At 38.0% G+C, this 25,053-nt stretch overlaps 1 non-coding gene across 1 annotated transcript; it reads left to right on the top strand.

Moving 5' to 3' along the window:
* The first annotated feature begins 20,303 nt into the window (after window positions 1-20,303).
* On the top strand, window positions 20,304-20,410 carry LOC125910441 (U6 spliceosomal RNA). Its single transcript, XR_007453950.1, has one exon. It is a non-coding gene; the product is annotated as a U6 spliceosomal RNA (small nuclear RNA).
* The last annotated feature ends 4,643 nt before the right edge of the window (window positions 20,411-25,053 follow it).

The raw sequence follows: 25,053 nt of genomic DNA, 5'->3' as shown, positions 1-25,053 counted from the left end.
AGGATCCCTTACCTGCTACACTTCCTTTCTCTGCAGGCAGGATGAAGCCTCTAAATGCCATGTTTTGCAATTTCTCCAGAGTTCTACATGAAGTGGACACTCCCAGGGAAAACTTTAACAAATGCTTGTATTTCCTTTCCAATTCCTTTTTCTTATATTCTTTTTCTTTTCCCAGTTTTATTATTAATACAGTAACGTTGATATATATGAAGCACCCAGACTTCAGTTTTCTCAGATTTCTAAGCCATTTTGTTGAATTTCTTCAAAGCTCCCACTCCTTTCTTATCACTACCTCATTCAGCTGGATATTGTGTGAAATAGTCTATCTGATCCTGACTTGCACGCTCTAAACCACTGTATTTGCCTAGAGTAGGGCTAGGTTTCCTGAGTACTGAATGGATAAATAGATTTCTTTTGCCTAATATGGCTACTATATATGGTAGCCTCTAGCCACCTGTGATTTTTAAATTTAAATTCACTACAATAAATACAATTTCAAGTTCATTTCTTCAGTCATACTATCCACATTTGGCTAGTGGCTACCATATTTGACAGCATAGGTTATAGAATATTTCCATCATTACAGAGAGTTCTGTTATATAGTATTGCGCCAGGTTGCAAAATATCAAATTTTAAAAGCAGAGTGTCAATATTCCAATAATGGAAGGAATATGAGTTTAAATATGGTAATTAATTATTGACCCTCAGGTTCATACCTCTGCTTTGCCACCTAACCGTGTGACCCTGGGCAAATTATTTTACTTCTTTAAACTTCAGTTATTTCATATCTATAAATGTGTATATGTGATAAAATGTATTACCTACTTCCCTGAGCTATTGTGCATGAAAGTGCTTTGTAACTGCAGAAGTCACATCGCATTTTGTTGGGGATTGCAGGTAGGGCATGTTAGGACAAGTGATCACCATGTGTCTATTGCCAACTCTTAAGACAGACGAAATTATTTCAGGGCTGACCTTCACAATAGGTAGGGAGAGAGATGTGGCAGTGGCCACAGCTCCACCAACTCCTGGGATTGGCCACATGCTGTTTTTGACAGGTCAGATTACCAAACTTTCCTCTCAACCCAGCTGTACTCAGGGACATACACTGATTGCTTGACTCTATTGACACATTCTGTCCAGGGCCACAGTCTTTAAGGACAGTCTGTACCTACCATTTCACCAATGCAGATCTGAGTAGCACAAAAAGGCCCTGGTTCCACTTGGTGGCTGTTACCGACAGCCAAGAACCACTTGATTCTTGAGGCCAAGTTCAGAGATTCCATTCTGCCTTCTGATGCAAGTGCAGAGGTCTACCACTCACCCGATGATAATGCTGTTGTATAGCATTACTGAGCTGACTGTTAAATAATCTCATCACAAATAACGTGTAAGCCATTTGCAAAGTCCCACAGTTTAAGCCATTTTCCCATAGAGGAGGACATTAGAAACTCAGCCCCTTTTCATTATCCATTTGAATAACTTTTTCAATTTCGAGCTTGCTGCCTAACCATGAAGGCTGAATTATTAGCCTTCTAGATTCTCCCTCTCTTGCTCTCTCTTTCTCTCTTTCCTTGCCTAGTGGGAGCACTAAATAGATAAATAAAAATCACTGCAGATTAATTGTAGGTGCTGTGGGCTAGAAGCCAAACTGAGCTGATCTGCAGCCTCTGAGCTTTGTCTGTCTGGGTCTTTTTTTTTTTTTTTTTTTTTTTGGCTCATCATTATAGAGGATTCAATTATAATCTTTCTCCATAAGCACAGCAGAGGTTTGCATACACCAGCCCTGGGGCATTATTCATCATAATGCATTTTGAGAGTGAAAGAAAAAGAAGGAGATGTCTCTGGTTTCCCCTAAAGCTGTATTTTTCATTTGGAGACTTGGTCAAATTTTAGTATTTTTATCCTTCCCCTAAGTCCCTTTCTCAAGCATAAGCTATTCTCAGAGTATCCTCATGAAAATGCCAGAGGATACTGGAGTAGAAAGCCAGGGTTTGTTGGCATTTGTTGGGGAGGGTGCCTCAAAAAAAAAAAAAAAAGACAAGCAGAGAGAAATGAAAGCCTGGAAATGTGTCCTTTTCCACGCAGGCTTTTGGGACTTGGGATAATCTTGGGGAGGGTTTCCACTGAGAGTCAACCAAATCTGTAAGAGTCTGCTTTCTCTGATGCCTGCAGCCTCTCCTGATACTGACAGCAACCACCGAATGCTTCCTCCTGGCCAGCACTATTCTGAGTGCTCTAAAGGTATTAACCCATTTAAAATCTACATAACTCCTTTGAGGAATATGGCATAATTATTCTCATTTTGCAGAGACAAATGAAGAGGTTTTTTTTTTCCTTTTGAACACTTAGTTCTGTTCACAGAACAGGTAAGTGACTGAGATGGGATTCAAAATCTAGACAGCCAGAGCCTCTGCTTTTAGCCTTTTATATACACAGATAATTTCGTGTAAAAATAAGGAAGAAATATTCAAAACTGCTACAGTCTTCACATAGTGGGATGGTTGTGGCTGCCATTTATAACTACTTTCTTCCACTAATCATTCTGTATTACATTCAGCAAGTGTGTTGGCGGGTATGTTTCCTTGCCTGATAGAGTGACCCAAACCTTTCTTCCTGAAGGGTGTTAACCATAAGCTGTTCTGTCTATATTGGGTTGTTGTGGTTTCCATTTAGTTTAGTCATAGGACAGGGGAGTATTAAGAGGCTTCAGGGGGATTTCTTGCATTGCAAACATAGTCCTCCTTTCCCTCATGTTGTGGTAGCAAACCATTTTCGCCCCAGGAGTCAGGTTCAGTCATCCCAGTTAGTAGAGAGAAAAAACTCTTTTTTGCCTGTTCATTCCGTGTCTTGCAGAACCCCAAATGGCCAGGTGGCAGTTTCAGCTTCCACTTTCAGAGAACTATTGCTGTGTCCCATAGTGGAAGCATTCCTCCTTTGGAAATTGTGACCTCTAGCACACTTGTGGGGATGGATGCAGAAATAGTTCTAGTAGATCACTAGTGAGAGCAAGCAGTCTCTGCATTTTCACTTCTGGTCACAATGCCATGAAGCCTATCTATGGAAAAAATGGCACCACATATTGGTTGCTGATTTACAGCACCTACTGCCTCCAGGAAGACATTGTCCTAAACAAGGTCTTTTTACCTATCTGTCACTGCATCTAAGCCTTAAAAGCCATGCCACTATTCTGTCAGGACAGCCATTTTAGGGGTAATTGGGAAACATAGTGATACCACAAACATGGGCCCATTGCTACATTGCATTTGCTATACAATGTGTTTTTTTATCAGAAGCTAGGCTATTTAAGTTGTTGTGATGGTGAGTACAGCATTCACCAGTCAATGGATGGTGGATTTACCAGAAATATTACAGGGATGGGAAGCAAATCTATATTCAGAGTAAGTGTTTATTCTCCGGTAAGTGAGAATAAAGCTCTGCTCCTTCCATAATGGAAGTGTTCCAGTGTAAACAACCTGCCACCAGCTTGCTGGATGATACCCCTCGGGAATGATGCCATATCAGGGGCTCAGCAGGTTGTTGGTAGATTAGGCACTCTGTAGGGGTAGAAGCCAGTTTGGACTTCATGAATAGAAGTCTGTGTGACTGAGCCCAAGCTTAACCTCTATCTTTGTCACCAGGGCTACTTTATTTGTAAGCCCATTGGACAAGGATGGAGGTGGCTGAGGGAAGAGATTCACTGATGTCCACAGGGCACTTTATCTTTTCCACCTGATTAAGTTTGTGATGATCCAGTTATTCCAAAATATACATATGTTCTGCATTGTTGAATGGAAATGTGGTAGGAATCATCATGCCTCTATCTTTCAGGTCCTTGATGGTATCACTAATCTCCATAATCCACTTAGAAATGTGGTTTTGCTTTGACTCACTATTTTCAGTGGCTACCACTTGGCCATTATTACCATATCTCTCAGTTAATGGGTCAAGGAGCCAATATGGAAATTCTCTCAGTTTCTTAGTTATTTCTATTCCAATTATGCATTCTAGGCCTTGTTTAGTGGTAGCAGTTCTCACTGTCGTTAATGGCCTTTAGAGAACAACCACCACAAATCTCTTTGAGGAGACTGAAGCCCCCTAAATTTGCAAATGTATTTTTCACAGCCTTAATAAACAGAGTGCATTTATAACTGTGCAAGGGACATGATGAGGGAGTGGGCGAGCAGGTCTTAACTTATATGAAATCCACTGTGACGTTCTAGTCTCTCTAAAATTTTAGATACTTCCCTCTGCAACATACTAAGGAAGCTGTAGCATTCCAACTTCATTTAGTGTCAGATACCTTCACATCCAGGTTTCTTTTAACCAGCTAAGCAAATTATTAAGACCATGCACAGCTCCCCATCCTAATACATTGAATCTGTGACCCCAACCCTGCACTTGTACACCTCTGAAGTTCTGCATCTACGTGCCTTATTTAACTTACCCTAGACATGGCCCTAGTAGAACTGAAGAATAAAAAGAATTTTGCAGTAACCTATAAAGGTGTATACAGTGGGCTGCTAAGCAAAGAAATACTTCTTTAGAAGTATTCAGAAAGCTAGAATGTTGGATGTAAAGCATAAAGAGCTCACCAGAAACCTGCAACTTGGGATGTAAAGTATAAAGAGCCATCAGTAATTCTAGGCCTAGCTGAAGGGAAATCCCTGGTTTTGCTCTCAAAATATTTAAAGCTAGTGGAAAACTGAATCTAACAAAAATGCCTTATCAAATTATAGACCCACATAAACTACATAAGAGATGAATAAGCTTCCTCAACTAGGGGTCTTACAGGAAAAGAGACATGCTCTTTTCTGAGAGTATATATTGTTTAGTTAAGTTCCTACTGTTTTTAATACACAGTGTCTGGAATATGATAGTAATAATAAAGATACTGGCAAAGAAGCAACAAAGTGTGACCTAGGATGAAAAAAGGAAATGGTCAATAGAGGCATAGCTAGAGATGGTCACAGTGTTGGAATTTTCAATGAAGACAATAAACTAACTACAATAAACATGTTAAAGAATCTAGTAGAAAAGGTATAGGCAATACATATTAACATATGAGAAGTCTTTGCAGAAATATGAAAATTATAAAAAAACAAAATGGAAATACCAAAGATAAAAAACAAGATACGTGAAAATAATTTATTCAAAAGAGTTTATAGGAACAGGAAAATCAGAGGTAGAAATCAGGAAACTAGAAGAGAGGTCCATAGAAATTAACCAAACTGAAATGTAGAAAGAAAAAAAGAATGAAAGAAAAAGAAACAAAGCAAAAGAGAACTAAGAAACAATATCAAATGATCTATACCTTTGTAATTGAGATTCTAGAAGCAAATGAGGTAGGGAATAAGGGTAGAAAAATATTTGAAGAGACAATAGCTGAAGAACTCAATTGTCCCAAATTGTGTCTCTTGCAAGCAAGAGAGATCAAGAGATGATATTCCAGTCTCTCTAAAAGTTTAGATACTTTCCTCTACAACATACTAAGGAAGTTATGGCATTCCAACTTCAATTAGTGTCAGCTACCTTCACATCCAGGTTTCATTTAACCAACTAAGTAAATTGTTAAAGCCATTCACAGCTCCCCATCCTAATACATTGAAGAAGGAGAGACAGTTATGCCAAACCTAAGCATATGATACTGACATTGATATAAGCTAACATTAAAAAAAAAATCTTTAAAGCAGCCAAATTGGAAACACATGCACACACACACACACACACACACACACACACACCCCACATTATATCCCCAAAAACAATGATAAGAATTATGACTGATTTTCCATAAGAAATAGTAGAAACCAGAAAACGGTGGAAAGACATCTTTGAAAGTGCTGAAAGGGGGAAAAACTGTCAAACTAGAATCTCAAAACCCATGAATAATATATCCTTAAAAGTGAAGACAAATAAAGGCATATTTAAATATACAAAAGAAGAGAGAATTAACTACAGCATACCTACATTACAAGAAGTGCTAAAATAAGTTCATCAAACTGAGTGGGAAATTATGCCATATGGAAGCTCAGATCTTCAGGAAGGAATGAAAAACATCACAGGAAGTAAATATAAATTTAAAAATATATATTTATTATTTATATTTATATGTGTATTTTCATATCTTCACAAGACTACTAATATTTAAGCAAAAATGACAGTAGTGCTTTGTGACATTCATCACATATGAAGAAAGTAAAATATATGATGAGAACATAAAGGGGATAGTAAAAGGGTAACGTCAGTTATAGTATATTAACAGTCTCACATGGTTTGAAAATACGTATAATATTTAAAGGTACACTGTTATAAATTAAAGATACATATTGAATCTCTAGAGCAGCAACTAAAAATAAAAACTAAAAAAAATAAAATAAAAAATAAATATATCTAAAAAATGAATAAAGAAGATAAAATGGAATACTTAGAATTACTCACTTTACCCAAAGTAGGCAGAAAAGACATAACAGAGGAAAAAAGCAACAGAAGAGACAAATAGAAAACAAATACTAAGATGACAGGCTTACCCAACCCTATCAGCAATTACATTAAATATAAATACACTAAATATTTCAATTAAAAGGTAGAGGCTGTCATACTAAATTAAAACATTAAGACTTAAATATATGTCCTTCATAAGAAACACACCTTAAAATCAAACAAAGGAAGATAAAAAATAAAATTATCAAAAATCAATTGGATAAATAATAAGGATCAAAAGCTATAGCAGTTACATTAATATAAGGCAGATCAAAATCAAAATTATAAGTATTATTATGGATAAAGGGGGATATATAATAATCATAAAAGAATAAAGTCATCAAGAAGACATAATTGTCTTAATATGTTGACTTAATAATTGTGTTTCAAAATACATAAAGCAAAAATTTTATTACTATACAGAGAAATTGATTAATTGTCTATGATAGTTGGAAATTTCAACATTCCTTTCTCAGTAATTAATAGAATGAGTAGTCAAACAATAAGTAGTCTGTAGAAGATCTGACAATATTAATCATCTAATTGACCTAGTTGACATTCTTGAATAACACATCCAACAACTGTATTGCAATGGTTGGTCTATAAAACAGGTTTCAATACATTTTAAAGGAGATAAATTGGTAAATTTATAACATGTTTTCTGACCATAGGAATATTAAATCAAAACTGAGCAATAAGATATCTAAAATTTGGAACATTTGCAATTAGAGCAACATTTTTAAATGTCCTATGGGTTAAAGAAGATAGCATAAAAGAAATCAGATAGATTTGCAAAGTGAAGTATAATAAAAATATATCACAGTTAATGGCATGCCCCTAAAGTAGTGCTCAGAGGAAAATTATGGACTTAAATGGATATATTAGAGTTGAAGAAAGGTATAAAATCAGCAATCCAAGTTTCCTACTTAGGAAGCTAGAAAAGACAAATTAAAACAAAATAAGTAGAAGAAAGTAAAAATTCCCAGAAGTAAGTGAAATATAAAACTATTAATAGAGAAAATGAACAAAGTTAAAGTTTAGCCTTATAAATGAGTGTTCATAGTATCTTTATTCAGTACAGCCAAAAATTGGAGACAATGTCAGTTTCCATCAACAAATAAATAAGCAGTGGTACATTCCTACAATGAAATGTGGAATGAGCTGATACATGCAGCAACATAGATAAATCCCAAAACCATTGTAGTGAGTGATAAAATCAAAACAAAAGAGAAAATACTGTATGATTTAATTTACATGAACATTAGAATAGGCAAAACAAATCAGTCAGTGATTTGTCATTCCAGCCTAAACCATGGAATGAATAAGGATTGACTAGTAAGGAATACAAGAGAACTTTCTGGAGTGAGGAAATGCCTATGTCATGACTAGAGTGATGCATTTTTTATCCTTATGTTAAAAATGGTTACATTCACTTCTAACTACATTATTGAGGTAGAAATACCATATAGTTCTCCACTTGTAAATTTGTAGTTTGATAATTTGTGGTAATTAAACAGCTGCACAACCATCATTACAATCCAGGTTTAGAACAATTTCATTACCCTAAAAGAATTCCTCTTCCTATTTGTAGTTCGTCCCCATTTACATCCTTAGCCCTAATGAACTACTGATCAGATTGTTTTCTGCAGTTTTGCCTTTTCTTGAAATTTCATATCAATGACATGATAAAATAGTCTTTTATATCTGACTTCCTTTATTCAGTATAATGTTTTTGAGGTTCATCCATGGTTTTGCATGTATTTGTAGTGCCTACATTTTTACTTCTTAGTAGTATTCTATTACATAAATACGCTACATTTTATCTTTTCATCTAATGACTGACATTTGAAATATTTCCACATAATGGCTATGACAAATAAGCTGCTGCTAACATTTGTATTGTAAGTCTATATGGACACGTGCTTTCTCTTAGGTAGATAGGAGTGGAATTGGTGAGTCATTAGAATGAGTGCACATTTAACTGCTATTTGAAAACTACTTAAAAGATATTTCAAGAAACTGCTTTTTAAGAAGCATCATGTAATAGTGGAAAAAATACAGTCATTAGACACCAGCAAACATGAACCGACACCCTGCCCCTGGTATTGAGCAGCTGAGTGACCGTGGATAAGTCATTTAACCCCTCTGTTTCCTCACCTGCAAATGGGAGTAAATAACTGTATATTTTATCAATGTTGCAAGAATTTATTGAGATAATGTTTATAGGGAAGGCTCTCCATTCAAGCTAAGAATAGTAATAGTAGTATAGTAGTAGGTAATTCCTCAAATACTTTGTTATTTGGCAAACAGAGTTGGCACAAGAAAATAGTCAACTGATCATTCTCAAACTCCCAAACAAGCAACAGGTGTATGTCGTTTAAAGTACTTGCAGATATTTACTTTCATTCTTCCTTCTTTTTCTAAGTCTTACTTGGCATATGAATTAGTAAACCTACCCAAATGCAGGCCATCAGAGAATGTTGTTGACAGGAGAGAAACCAGAAGGCAAGAGAGTACAAACCAGAAAAACAACAGTAGCCTTCTAAATGTGGCTAGGAAAAACTTTCCGAGTGGTTCAAGATCTGAAGGGTTATCACACAGGGCGAACAGGACTGAAGAAAGACTTTATATACCTAAATCTGCGTAATGCAAAAATGTGTCCGTGTACCTTATGTGTGCCTAGGAATAGGTTGTTAGGGGGCTCAAGGCATTTGGAGAACTATAAGCTTTCTTTAGCTGCAAGAAACTTCCTATCTAGTTAAGAGAATAAGACCAATATCCGGGAAAGAGTCAAAAAATACAGTTAGTTGCTCAGTTATGTTGTCCAGATTCACTTAACTATGGGGAATCAGTAGGGGGAAGAAATTTATGTAGATATGATGGAAATCTCCTTGAAGAATGTAGGGTTTGAAGTGGAGGCAAATATTTCCTCCTTTAAGAGGGAGAATTTTTAAAAGATCTCAGTAAAGGAGGAAATACAGAAATTACGCACAGATGTTTGGAGAGCAAAATGGTAGAAGATATGGACACACTGTGAAATGATCACTCTATTCATATATCATAACACTATAAGATATAGACTGATACTAATATGGCCATTAAAATGAATTTAATGTTCAATTTAATATTCACAAATCTAATAACGATGTCTTTTACTTTCAACGATGTTGAGTTTAGGTATCCAGGAAATAGTCACCTTGCAAAAGACAGGGTGGTAAAATATCTTACAGTTATGTACATCTTATGGCATTTCACAGTTATGCCCACTGTCCTGATTATATGGTAATACAGTGTGCACTGTGAAAACTTTGAAAGACATAGACACACACACACACACACACACACACACAGGCAACTCATTTGGCCACAATTCGACCTTCCAGAGAGTCTCCTTGTAGCGCGTTGCCATTATCTTTTCACATATGGCTTCATGTGTATTGAAACGACCGCATTGAAGTCACAGTGTGCATTCTCACAGTGCACATTTAAAGCTCACTCATCCTCCCCCCAGATGAAAACCAGGTCACTTCGGATAAAGAGAAGTCCTTCAGCTACTTTTGGTCACAAAGCAGTTTGGATCAGTAAATAATGTCAATCCCAGAGTGATAATATAAACATCAGTCTTCACTTAAAGGCAATATCCCTCCCCAACCCCACTCATTCCTTTTCCTTCAGTTTGCCCCATGTAGGTCCACAGCCTATAGTGGTTAGGTAACATTTTTTTCTTCTTTCCTCATCAAGTTCTTCTACTTCTCCTCTGACTTACCTACTGGGTTTCGGATCCTACAAAGCTGGAGTGTGTGGAGGGAGAAGGGGAAAGGGACACAGGAGAATTCTTACTTTACTAATGCTGATGAGTTGGCCTCCCCTGTATCTGGTCCTGGCAAGTATTTAAGCTCATTCTTTTACTCATAGAACATTTTTTTTAATTAAAACTTTTTTTTTATCTTTGAGAGACAGAGTGTGGGTAGGGGAGGGGCAGAGAGAAGGAGAGACAGAATTGGAAGCAGGCTCCAGGCTCTGAGCTGTCAGCACAGAGCCTGATGAAAGGCTTACCCTCATGGACTGCGAGATCATGACCTGAGCCGAAGTTGGACATTTAACCAACTGAGCCACCCAGGTAGCCCACTCATAGAATATTGCTATGGGTTTTTTGGAGATCCCCACCCCACCTTATTGTTGAGAATATCTTACTTGTAATCCCCTTGATATGAGTGGGTGCATTCTTCTCGCTGCTCACTTAAGAGGCCTCTCTGAGTCTCTAAGATCTGGCAGGATATCTCCAGCTTGCTTTGCTGAAGTTCCCATATTTAGACAGGATCTGAGACAACCACTTACCAGCTCTCCCTGGCATGTGGCCCTCCAATCTGACCCACAAGAAACAAATCTTCTTGTGAAAGGAATGAAGTTACTCCCCCAACTGCAACCCCTAGTCCTCTTCTGCCAGGTACTTATTCCAGCTTTTCTCTCTTTAGACTTCTCAAGCATGAGTCAGACACATTCCAGAGGACATAGATTATGTTCTCCAAGTAGTCTCATTGAAATCTCTCTATGAGGCTTTCAAGTGGGGAGGAGAGGTATGGGCCTCATAGAACACCAGTGCCTCTCTTTCTCTCTAAATAAATCCTCTTTGCATCTATAACTTAAGATTCTTTTTATACTCTTGAGCCAGATGTGAGGTTGAGTTGCAAGACTGTTGTGAACACTTTCTTTGCAGATTCTACATGGTGCTTTCACATCTATTGTCTTAGGGTCATGGCTTAAATTGAGACTAATCTAGTTTTATTATATATTTATATTTATATACACATATATGACATATGTCTCCTATAAGGCATGTAATTTGACTGTGGCAGAGATTAGATACATGTTCACCAACTATTTCCTCTTCTTCCTAGACACATAACTATACAATATTTCCTGCTTCCCTTGGACTTAAATATTCCCATGTGAGTGTGACTTAATTCTAACCAACAGAATACAAGTGAACATGACATGTACTTCTTCCAGGCCAGGCCTGTAAAAACTCCTATACATGAGCCCTCTAGGTTTTTCCTCTTCCATGGGTTGGTACCCTGGAATGCACCATCTTGGAAGCCACGTGTTGAAAATGATGGAGCCACAAATGGAAAACATTTGGTCTTTTAATCTTTACAGGGAGAAAAGCCTCCCACCAATAAGGAGGCTTATATATGTTAGACTTTACAAGAGTAAAAAAGAATTTCTATTGTACTAAGCCACTGAGATTTTTCCAAATGTGAGCATTACCCTACTAATATACTTTTTTTATGTTAGCATATTGGATTTTTCTTACTGACTTTTAAAAGCCCTATATTTATTAAATATATTCAATTTTGTCATAAGTTTTGCAAAAATATTCCTAGCTTGTTGTTTACATTTTAAAATTGTCTTCATAGCATTTTGAATGCCAAAAAAAAAAAATAATTAAATTTTTCACAGTGAGAACTGACAGTCATTACTTTCATGGTTTGAATTTTTTGCCATTATGTTTTATAAAGGTATTTTGGACTGTTGATAATTATAAATTCAGTTGCCAACCTCTCCACTGATATGCTCATATGCCCAATAACTCTTAATTCCTGGTTTGGAGGCTTCTCCTCTAGATTCTACACCCAGATTTTGAAATAGTCATTTGAAATTCACTTTGGGATACTAAAGGTATCTCTTTGAAAGGGTTCTCAGCCAAAATGAAAAAAAATATATACGCATTCGGGTCTGGCAAGTAAGATTAATCTCTGCATTAAAGAAAAAAAAAAAGTCTTGTCAAAATTCACATAAGTTCAGTTTTAGGGTTTTCTAGTCTGTATCTTCATCCCCATCTCCTGCCAGATACTCAACCCTCACAAGATAATTCCTGGCTGGTTTGGAGTCCTTAATAAATCCTTTTGTTATTCCTGGTCTTTGAGCCATGATTCATGCACCTAAGTTTTATGATGTCACCCTCCACCTTGTCTCCCACATAAAAGCTGCTTGGACCTATATCCTCTTTCTTAAGACAATGAAAAACAGAATCTGAATTAATCTGAGCCCAAATCACTCATATTTGTTCACCACAACCAAAGCAGAGAATAGGAGAATTTGTGCAGCCTTGGGCAAGGAATCTCTAAGATCATGCTACTTTAGGCACCCCTACTTCATTCATGAGTTGGGCTGACCCTGAGTCAGACAGTGATCAATATAATTATTTAGCGTCTGAGTTTATCACATACCAAAAAAACCTCTGGTGTTCAATGATTTGATTTCCAGCATTAGTATACACATGATTTCAGTGAAATACAGGGTGTTATTTAGGGAAAATATTATATGTTAATACACCTGCCTTCCCAGAACTTAACACATTACCTGGCATATAAGCCATTCAACACATTATATATTGAATGAATGAAAACTTTTGTCATCCTAGGACAGAGAGTGGTTCGAAGGTGTGATGTACAAGTGTACTTGAGAAACAAGAGAAAATGAAGGAAAAAAAATTCATGCTTTGCCATTATTTATATCTATTGTCCAGAGGCATGGGAACCTGAAGAGAATGCAAGCTTAGGGCATCAAAGCCACAAGAGGAAGAAATGGCAAGACTAAAGCCAAGACTGTGATCAAGAATTTCTATAGGTATAGAGGGATGAGACTGTCTAAGAAAATGGCACCAATTTGGAGAAACCCCATGTGTGAGAAACCAAGAGAAAGTTCCAAGGAAGAGAGAATCTAGGAGAGAAGCATATGGCAGAGAGCCATTCCAGAAGTTTCATGGGACAGAGGCAGAAAGATCCCCAGCTCTCTTTATTTCAGGGACAGTACCTTGTTGGAGAGCCACATAAAGAGAATGTGAAAGTATTGTCATATAGATGAGTTCAGCCTTTGACAGGATAGAATTATGGGCCCTATATTTGGGAAGAAAATAAAAGCCCCTAGCATTGTCATTTGTCAGTAGACTTTTGCCAGCCTTAGTGGAGGTACAGAGAAGTTGAGGAGTCATCCAAGAGGGAGACCAGGTGAGATGACACAGTGACTTGCCTCTCTAATTTAACTTATTCAAAGAACCACAGAGCATTACTGCTATTATAGGGAGCTCTACACAGGCCACTGTGTTTTGTCCTCTAGACTAAAGCTTCTCAGGGTATAATATGCAAATAAATTGCCTCAGAAGCTTGTTAAAACATGGATGTTGACTCATTGCATCAAGAGTAGGGCCCTAGATTCTCTCTTTTTTTAATTTGTTTTAAGGTTTATTTATTTCTGAGATAACGAAAATATTTAAGGTTTATTTATTTTTGAGATAGACAAAGCACAAGCAGAGCAGGGGCAGAGAGAGAGGGAGACAAAGAATCTGAAGCAGGTTCCAGGCTCAGAACTGTCAGCATAGAGCCTGACACGGGGCTTGAAATCACAAACAGTGAGATCATGACCTGAGCCAAAGTCAGACATTCAACCGACTGAGCCACCCGGGTGCCCCTAGATTCTCATTTTTAACCAGCTTCCCAGTAATGCCAATATTGCAGGTCAGTTGATTAGTCTTTGAAAAGCAAGGCTCCAGAGGATGTGTTCAGGATATGACACTAAATTAACTTAATGATGAGTGGAGGTGGAGCTATTTAAAAAAGTGAGGAACACCTGGAACTAACTGAACAGTGATGACAAATGGAAGCATCAAAGCTACATGGAAAAGAAAATATATTAGTGGGGATTAGCAAACTGTCACTTGTTTTTTGTAAATAAAGTTTTATTAGAGTACATGGCCATTCATTTGCTCTGTATGAAAATGTACTGGAAAAAAAGATCCCATAGTCTAAAAATTCCAAAACAATTACTATCTTGTCTTTTATAGAAAAGTTTATTGATCCCTGAGCTAGAGACAGCTGCTTCAGTCCACTACATCATGAGGTGCTCATAAAAGAAAGAGGCCTGTTTGCTTCCTCGTTAATGTTCATTCCTACAACATGCAAGAATTAGAAAGCCTCAGAACTGGAACCAGAGCCAAGGAAGGTGAATAGAGTGTACATTTGTTAATCAGAGCTGTGTTTACTGTGTGCCCAGTCCAAGGCGTAGGCCTTGTCGGGAGTATAAGAAAAGTCAGAGCAATGTCTTAGGTTTTTGTTTTTGTTTTTGTTTTTGTTTTTAAATATAACTTATTGTCGAGTTAGCGAACATACAGCGTATACAGTGTGCTCTTGGTTTGGGGGATAAATTAACGTGATTCATCGCTTACATACAACACCCAGTGCTCATCCCAACGAGTGCCCTCCTCAATGCCCATCACCCATTTTCCCCTTTCCCCGCCCCCACCGGTGCATCAACCCTCAGTTTGTTCTCTGTATTTAAGAGTTTCTTGTGGGTTTGCCTCCCTCCCTCTCTGAAACTATTTTTCCTCTTCCCTTCCCCATGGTCCTCTGTTAAGTTTCTCAAGTTCCACATATGAGTGAAAACATATGATATCTATCTTTCTCTGACTGACTTATTTCACTTAGCATAATACCCTCCAGTTCCATCCACGTTGCTGCAAATGGCAGGATTTCATTCTTTCTCATTGCCAAATAGTATTCTATTGTATATATAAACCACAATTTCTTTATCCATTCGTCAGTTAATGGACATTTAGGCTCTTTCCATAATTTGCCTATTGTTGAGAGCGCTGCTATAAACATTGGGGTACAAATACCCCTGTGCATCAGCACTCCTGTATCCCTTGGGTAAATTCCTAGCAGTGCTGTTGCTGGGTCATAGGGTAGATCTATTTCTAATTTTTTGAGGAACCTCCACACTGTTTTCCAGAGTGGCTGCACCAGTTTGCATTCCCACCAACGGTGCAAGAGGATTCCTGTTTAGTTTTAAGAAGCTTAACATCTAGTTGAAGCTGATTTTCCCTTCTCCATCCTAGTTTTTCAGTAGATCCTTTTGAATTTGAACAAATGACTAATCCTCAGGTATTCATGAGAAAACAATTCCTCCATTATGTTACCATTTAAATAGAATGCATTTTGTCATGTTTACTTAGATGTTCTTTTAATGTAAACATTTTAAAATCAGTAACCAAGTATATATGCAATTTGGTATTATAATCTATATCATAAATATTCCTCCATGTTGCCCTATAGCTTTAAAAAAATTTTTGAGAGAGAGAGAGAGAGCATGAGCAGAGGAGGAGCAGAGAGAGAGGGAGACACTGAATCTGAAGCAGGCTCCAGGCTCTCCTGTGTCAGCACAGAACCCTACGCGAGGCTTGAACTCACGGAGTATGAGATCATGACCTGAGCTGAAGTCAGATGTTTCACCAACTGAACCACCCAGGTGCCCCTAAAAAAATTTTTTTAATGTTTATTTATTTTTGAGAGAGAGAGACAGAGCACAAGTGAGGGAGGGGCAGAGAGAGAGGGAGACACAGAATTCAAAGCAGGCTCCAGGCTCTAAGCTGTCAGCACAGAGCCCGATGCAGGTCTCAAACCCAGGAACCATGAGATCATGACCTGAGCCAAAGTTGGAGGCTTAACCAACTGAGCCACCCATGTGCCCCATCCTATAGCTTTTATAATATTCATTTTTGTAGCTGTATAATGTTCTACCAAATGAGCACCATAAATTTACTTAACCTTTGATATATTATTGGAAATACTTATGTCTCTAATAGCTTAAACATCTAATGCTTGAAATAATTTTGGATATATAACATTTTCTAAGTTTTGGTCTCTTAGGATAATTTCTCAGAAGAACAATTATGATACCAAAAATATAAATACCTTTAAGGCATGCTGTGTGTATTTTGAAATAACTTTCTGGAAGAATTATATCAATTTACATTTCTATCAGCAATGAAAAAGCCTTCTAGTTTTCCCGTGCACTTACTAAAATAAGGTATCATTATTTTTGGTTAGTTTGACAAATATTATATGACAATTATGGTACAAACATAGGGATGATTTAATCCTTATGCCTGAACAGAAATTTCTATTATCTCTTCCATCCTGTACTTGAATGTAGAACATGAGTTGACATTGCTCATTTCCCTTCATGGAACTAGAAACTGGAACCTTCTTATGATATTATTTGCTCAGGAGTCTGACTAAGGTATGTCTGATTTGAATCACGTCTAAGAATTTAGTTAATTTGGTTCTAAAAAGAACTCTTAATAACAACACCACTTAGAAGGTGCTCTCAAGGTATGATCCCTGAAGTGTTAAATTGAGGTTTCAATATGAAAAGAGGAAACAAATAAGAAAAGACAGAGTAAGCCACATTCAGTTTTTATAATATCTCATATTTATATAAGCTTTTTTACTAAGCACTTATACATCAATTATTTCATTGGTGGAAATACATCATAAATTCATCTGTTGGTGGGATAAGCACTGTTACTTTGAGGGTGAAGAAGCTAAATAGAACAAAGTTTATAAAGGTTAAGTGACTTGCCTAAGATTACAGAACTACTTATTCTGAGATTGACCCAAAACCTAGAATATCTATTCATTAACCCATCCGTTCACTTATTGATTAATTGGATAAATATTTATTGAGCATGCTGTATTGCAATGCTAAATCCTGATATGAGAGCATTGACAAAAATAGAAATGGTCCTTGCCCACACAGAGTTTATTGTCAGATAGTAGGAAATAGACAGGAAAGTACTCAATTACATAATACCTAAATCCACCAATTATATAAATTAAATTGTGGTGAATATTATAGAGGAAGAAAATAGGGAGAGAATAATGGAAAGCTATTTTATTTAGATAAGATGGTCAGAGAAAGCTCCTATGAAGAAATGATATACAAGCCAAGATCTAAAGGATAAGAAGACTTCAAACAAGTGTGTGTGTGCGCATGCACACATGAACATTCTAGATAAATCCTGATGTCCAAAGCCTCTGAGATAGAAAAGATCTTAACAGATTCCAGAAATGTAAAAAACATCAGTCTAGCTTTTGCAATTTGCAATAAAATACACCAAGTGGTAAGTCCCACCAAGCTCATAAAGCTTGCAAGCAGCTTTTATTAACTAGTTTTGAATATAAATAAACAAAAAGAGCAGACATTTTCAGAATATCTCCAAAATGAAAGAAAAGAATAATACAATCTAAAAAAGGGAGAAGCAGGGGAAAGAACCTCAAAATCAAATGATAATTAATATTCTTAGAATGGTGAGAAGTGGTATGATATACATAACAAAGGACAGGATGCTATGAAAAAAGAACAGGAAATAAGTAAGAATTTTTGAAATTGTAATTTGACAATCAAATTTTTAAAAACAGAACAGTTGAAAGATGAATTAGAGGAAGTCTCATAGATCATATAAAAGCAACAGCTAAAAAGATAGATAATAGGCAAGAAAAGAGAAGATAATCAGCAGATTAATGTAAGAAACTCACTATCCAACTAATTTGATTCATTAAAAAGTCGCCAAATTAAAAGACACATTTCTTGAGTGTAAAAGGCACCATTGAGTGCTCAGCACAATAAATGAAAAAAGACCTGGTATTTTCCATTGTGAAAAATAGAGCTCAGAGACAGACAGAAGATCCTAAGATCTTCTAGACAGAAAGAAGATAATGACATACAAAGTAAAAATAATCAAGATGACATTGGACTTTTCAACAGCAACACTGAAAATTAGAAGAAAATGGAGCACTGTTTCAAAATTTTGATTCGATATGATTTTTCACATAGAATAAGATTCTAGGTATATTATTAACCCAAAAAATGAAGATATAATAAATCCCTAATTACAAGGATTCAAATGGGTATAGTCTTTCTTATAAAGGTATTGAATGTTGTCAACTATACTTCAGTTAAAGAAAAGAAAAAGCTATTGAAGAATAGTCTTTAGCAAAGTAAGGTTGTAAACCAAGAAAGAGAAAGGGATCCAGAGAAGATTTCACCCAGCACAGGAGAGTGGTGAAGGGGAGTCATGAGATGTCACCTGTGCTGGAGGATCAGGTTGGGTTGATGCAGAAGGGCAGGTGCTAAGGAGGTAAAACTCCAGGGAAAGATATGGAACTGTCAGATTGTCTGATGATTTTGATTTGGGGAGAAAAATATTAATAGGCATTTATCAGTATTGTTTGGCTTTTTAACTCTGTGCATATGCTTCTTTGATAAAAATTAAAACCAGTTTTGAAAAGCCACAAGCCACTGGACTGGATGAGATTGGTCATGGCAAGTGGAGAGGAGTTAAGATTGAGTCCTGAGGACACTGTAACCTGGAGGTCACAGACAGGGAAGAATGAGTATCGTGTGATGAGTCAGAGAGGGAGCATTTGAAGGATTGGTTGACTGCTACTGAGAAACTAAACAAGATGAGGATTGAAGTTGTCCATTTGATTTGGCATCCTGCAAGTCTTTGGAAACTTTGGCATGTACTTTTCCAGTGGAAATCATTGGTGAGGGGAAGGGGGGCAAAAGCCAGACTGAAGTGGGAAAAGTTAGTGTGAGACCACCGTGTGGACAACTATAGTTGTGAAGACTTAGGCCATGAAGTCAAGAAATGAGGTGATACGTGGAAAGAGCTATGAGGTCAGTAGAGACTTTTTATTTTGTTCTGTTTGCTTTTCACAAATATAGGAGATAATACAGCATGTTTGTTTATTGGTAGTGCTGATCCAGTAAGAGAGAGAAGACTGATAATGTGTAAAGAGGGAACATCTGAGGGAGGACAGTGATTGAGGGGAGGAAATCCAGGGTGCATGTAGAAGCGATTGGACTTTGATAGGCTGAAGGGCACTTTTTCCATTTTAACCAGACCAAAGAAAGAGAAAATGGGCCCCAATGAAGATTGCAGGTTTGGTGAAAGGAAGATGATTTTTCAATTTTATCCATGAAATGAGAAGTCATCATCTGAGAGTAGAGAGGAAGGAATGTAGGAGGCTTCAGGAGAGAAAAGGAGGTATAAAATAGCCCTCTCAGGGAATAGGTAAGTAAATCAACAAAAGAAAAATAAAAAGCCTGCTGGGCAGTTTTTGAGTGTCCATTTGAAGCTGGGGATCATGAATTTAAAGTGACTCTTACAGCTCTACTGCATTTTTCTATCCACATTCAGCAGCCTGGGTACAAGCTCAGAGAAGGAGAAGGTAGAGTTCACCAGAAGCTGGGGTCTTGTCTGATTAATAAGGTGGAGGGAGTGGGAAGCAGATATTTTTGCAAAAGTAGAGAAGGAACGCTGGAATCTAGATGGCCAAAGGGAAGGTCGGGGTGGGGGGGGGGGAATTGCTGTGCAGGAAACCTCCCTGCCCTGTGGAGTTGCAGTCTTGAGGGAAAGTAGGCATTTGTATGGTGAATTAGGGCACAATGTAATTATTTTTTCTGGGGTGGTAATTAGTAGAATGGGTTGCATGCTTGTGATGAGAACCTGTGGGGCTTCCCTTAAGGCTGATGTTCCAGGACAGGGCTAAAAGTACCAATATCTGAGTTATTGCCATCCTTCTTCAGAGCTCCCAAGGGAAATAATTCATTTAAATAAGAGTTGGCCTGAGGCACCTGGGTGGCTTGTCATTTGGGCATCTGACTTCGGCTCAGGTCATGATCCCACAGTCTGTGAGTTCAAGCCCTGTGTGGGGCTCTGCGCTGACAGCTCAGAGCCCGGAGCCTTCTTTGGATTCTGTGTCTCCCTCTCTCTGCCTCTCCCCCACTTGCACTCTGTCTCTCTCTCAAAAATAAAAGAAAAACATTAAAAAATGTTTTTAAGTAAGAGTTGGCCTAAAGTTGACCCCCCAAATGTCTTCCAGCTCTAATACTCCACATGCTGTAGAAGCAAAGGTCTAGGCTATGGAGAAATTGGTGTTTCAGATCCTGTGGCTTCCATTTAAAAGGCTGTGAGAGTGCTCGCTTCGGCAGCACATATACTAAAATTGGAACAGTACAGAGAAGATTAGCATGGCCCCTGCGCAAGGATGACACGCAAATTCGTGAAGCGTTCCATATTTTTTTTGAAGAAGAAGACCAAAGCAGGAGGCATCACAATCCCAGACTTTAGCTTCTACTACAAAGCTGTAATCATCAAGACAGCATGGTATTGGCACAAAAACAGGCATATAGACCAATGGAATAGAATAGAAACCCCAGAACTAGACCCACAAACATATGGCCAACTAATCTTTGACAAAGCAGGAAAGAACATCCAATGGAAAAAAGACAGTATCTTTAACAAATGGTGCTAGGAGAACTGGACAGCAACATGCAGAAGATTGAAACCAGACCACTTTCTCACACCATTCACAAAAATAAACTCAAAATGGATAAAGGACCTGAATGTGAGACAGGAAACCATCAAAACCCTAGAGGAGAAAGCAGGAAAAAACCTCTCTGACCTCAGCCGCAGCAATTTCTTACTTGACACATGCCCAAAGGCAAGGGAATTAAAAGCAAAAATGAACTACTGGGACCTTATGAAGATAAAAAGCTTCTGCACAGCAAAGGAAACAACCAACAAAACTAAAAGGCAACCAACAGAATGGGAAAAGATATTTGCAAATGACATATCGGACAAAGGGTTAGTATCCAAAATCTATAAAGAGCTCACCAAACTCCACACCCGAAAAACAAATAATCCAGTGAAGAAATGGGCAGAAAACATGAATAGACACTTCTCTAAAGAAGACATCCAGATGGCCAACAGGCACATGAAAAGATGCTCAATGTCGCTCCTCATCAGGGAAATAGAAATCAAAACCACACTCAGATACCACCTCAAGCCAGTCAGAGTGGCCAAAATAAACAAATCAGGAGACTATAGATGCTGGCGAGGATGTGGAGAAACGGGAACCCTCTTGCACTGTTGGTGGGAATGCAAACTGGTGCAGCTACTCTGGAAAACAGTGTGGAGGTTCCTCAAAAAATTAAAAATAGACCTACCCTATGACCCAGCAGTAGCACTGCTGGGAATTTACCCAAGGGATACAGGAGTACTGATGCATAGGGGCACTTGTACGCCAATGTTTATAGTGACACTCTCAACAATAGCCAAATTATGGAAAGAGCCAAAATGTCCATCAACTGATGAATGGATAAAGAAATTGTGGTTTATATACACAATGGAGTACTCTGTGGCAATGAGAAAGAATGGAATATGGCCCTTTGTAGCAACATGGATGGAACTGGAGAGTGTGATGCTAAGTGAAATAAGCCATACAGAGAAAGACAGATACCATATGGTTTCACTCTTATGTGGATCCTGAGAAACTTAACAGAAACCCATGGGGGAGGGGAAGGGAAAAAAAAAAGAGGTTAGATTGGGAGAGATCCAAAGCATAAGAGACTCTTAAAAACTGAGAACAAACTGAGGGTTGATGGGGGGTGGGAGGGAGTGGAGGGTGGGTGATGGGTATTGAGGAGGGCACCTTTTGGGATGAGCACTGGGTGTTGTATGGAAACCAATTTGACAATAAACTTCAGATACTGAAATAAATAAATAAATAAATAAGTAAATAAATAAATAAATAAATAATAGGCTCTGAGGCTTCAGAGAAGCCACATAATCTACCAGAACATCCATTGTTTTTTAACATGTTTCTTAGAGATCTGATATCCATTTTGGATAAGCAGAATGCACATGCCCCGCTATAGAGAAGAGAAAGTCATGCATCACCTTACACATAAGTGATAAGGTTTTATTATGTCAAATGAGGAGTGTCCAAATGGCCTTGCTGAATAATTATTGCAAAGAGGAAGAGCTATGGATCAACTACTCTGAAATCAGTTATTTTGGTTGACATTTCTAGTCATAACTGCATGGTAGAGACCAATCCCGTAAGATGTGACCCTTTATTTAGTTGCATATTGCCTGTCCTTCTAAGTAGCATGCTTTCTCCAGCTTCAGGGATTTTGCATTCAGAATGCTCTTCCCTGATCCACCCATGTTTAGAGTTTCTCATCCTATTGATCTCACCACTTTTTTGGAGATACCTTTCCTTCTCCTTGTGTACCATCCCCACCCTTAGTCTCTCTCATAGACACACTCTTGTTATTTTCCTCCTGGCACTTAGCACTTTTTATTTGTGTGTCATTTAGCATCATATCCCCTATATGGAATCATGATGGAAACCATCAAATTTATACTGAATGTTTGAAACAAACTGGAGAATCTTAATATCTTGATCATGAAGACCTTTTGTGGGATTAGGTGGTTATGTGACTGTTGGGTCTCCCAACTGGTCTTCCACCTCCATTTGGACAGTGACTGCGTTTTGCTCTCCAAAGTATATCTAGTACATGACAGGTATCCCCAGATATGCATTGGTTCAGTGAATGGATGAATGTTATATGTTTCACAAATAATTTTTTAGAAGAAATAACTGCCCAAATATAAGTATTCTATCAGTGTCTTATTGAGATTTTCTTTTAGCCAAGTGAAGATCAGTTACAATGGCCTTCAATTTTTTCAGAGTAAAACTGTTTTATCCTTTCTATGGCTGAATAATATTCCCTGATATAGATGGATGGATAGATAGATGGATAGACAGATTGATATACATATATAACCATGTCTTTATATCCATTTATCTAGCCATGAACATTTAGGCTGCTTCCTTGCCATGTGAAGTATAATTTAAGTCCTCATCATTCAACTATCTGGAATCAGAAGAGCACTTATAGAGAATAATTCTATACCTGATCAGAATATTCCCTGAAGTTTACTCATCTCAGAGTGGGGCTGGGAAGGATTCTATTCTAGTTGTGTCCTTGTTAATCAACTGTGCCCAGTTTTCAGTTAACTTATATGGATCTACAGTCAACTACCATTCCCTGCTGTTTGAGCAATCTCTAACCCACTGTTACTTAGCACCTTCCAAGGCTGAGCTAGGAAAATGGCATTGAAGGTTGACAATGAGAGGGGTTTCTTGAAAAATACAACACTTCCATTTCTCCAAGTTGTCCAAGCTATAGTTCTGAATCAAACCAGAGCAGCCAAATGCTAGGTACTAGACCATGTCACATTTGTCCCAGAAACACTGCATTTCTGAATTGTGCTTGGTTTTGATGCCTCAGCTTCCCCTGGGGATCTCTGTAAACCTAACTCTGTAAAAGCCATCCTCGGGTCCGTTCTGAGTAACTGTTGAAAAAGTCATTCATCACCAGAGCACACCAAATCTTCTGTAGGAGAGGCCATAGGAGATGTCCTCACATGATCTGGGTGTTAAGGGAGGTTTGAAAATTGATTTTATAATTATATGGTCACGGTGAGTTGTTCACCTGACCAGATTCCTCTTTTCCTGTTGGCTTCTGGAAAATTGAGAACTAAGTATGGCTTATCCCTAAAGGCATGCCATCATTATGTGCTCTTTGAGAGCCAGATTTCTGGCTCTACTGTGTTACCCCCAGATTTTTTCTTCTTGTACCTACATGTAAACTTGTGCTCGTGTGTCTTATGTTAGATATTCTTGGACATTGCTTTAGACTTTTATTGGAAAGTAGAGTGTGAATAAATATTTATAGTCTCTTTCTTGCTGACCTGCTGTAAGAATTACCCAGAAAATGTAGACAGAACTTAAAATATAAAAGGTATTCAATTAATGATTCTACTGCTGCAGCTACTATTGCCTGCACTCTACGATTGCACCTTAAATTTCCTTACCTGACTAACCAAGTGTTGTCTGTAGCTTTAAATAGACCCTGGTTAGATTATTGTTTTAGCTTCAACTCTCAGCTCTCCCACACAATTACCCTAATGGTACACACTGGATAACAGCTGGAGAGTGTTAGAGATGTCAGTCTGGTTTTAATTTCATTAAGAACTACTTGGGATGGCTTCAGAGATCTCGCCACTAACTACTCAGTGAGAGAAGGAAAGGTACTGAGCTTTGAAAAGAGGTCCTATTCAGAATCCAGTGCATAATTTGGAAGGGCTGGGTGTCAGCTAGGATTTTGCTACTCAAAGTGTGGTCAGCTAACTAGCAGCATAGGGACCACCTGAGTACTTGTAGCTCGGGCCCCACTCCAGACCTCCTGAATAAGGCTCTGCAATTTCATAGCCCCAGGTGATTTGTATGCACTTTGATGTTTGAGAGGCACTGAACTAGGACAAACTGTGAGGACAGCAGTGCGGGCAGCCTGCAGTGGCTGAGGGAGAAGTACCATGCTGCCAGCTCACTTGGCAGAATTTCCATGGGATTATGGGAAGAGTGTGCAGCCTGTAATCTGATGAGTGGTTCAGCTCCTAGCTCCACTACTTGTGTCGTGTGACCTTGGGCAGCTTGCCTCACCTTTCAGAACTTCAGTTCCTTCATTTGGCAAATAACCACATACATCTCAAAAGTTTGCCATGAGGACGGAGTGAAATGAGGTATGTTAAAATGACCCACAAAGAAATGAAACAGTCTGGCGATTTATAAACAACTAGCTTTGGTCTTTGCCTGAAAGACACTAGTTGTCATGGACATTTCTAGATCATAGGTGGATCTAGAAATGGTGTATATCTATGGACCAGATGCCAGAGTCACCACAGGCACTGTCACTAATCGTCCAGGGCTCTCGAGAATGTGGGCGTTTGCCATTGAAGCATCTCTCCAAGCAAAAATCAGCCAGGACGTTCTTACTTGATTCTACCCCAAAGGGAAACCAACTGGGAGACAG

The sequence above is a fragment of the Panthera uncia genome, assembly GCF_023721935.1.
Source record: "Panthera uncia isolate 11264 chromosome B3 unlocalized genomic scaffold, Puncia_PCG_1.0 HiC_scaffold_1, whole genome shotgun sequence".
NCBI classification, from domain to species: domain Eukaryota; kingdom Metazoa; phylum Chordata; class Mammalia; order Carnivora; family Felidae; genus Panthera; species Panthera uncia.
Note: the sequence above shows the minus strand (reverse complement) of the source record. Positions and strands in the feature narration are given on the sequence as shown.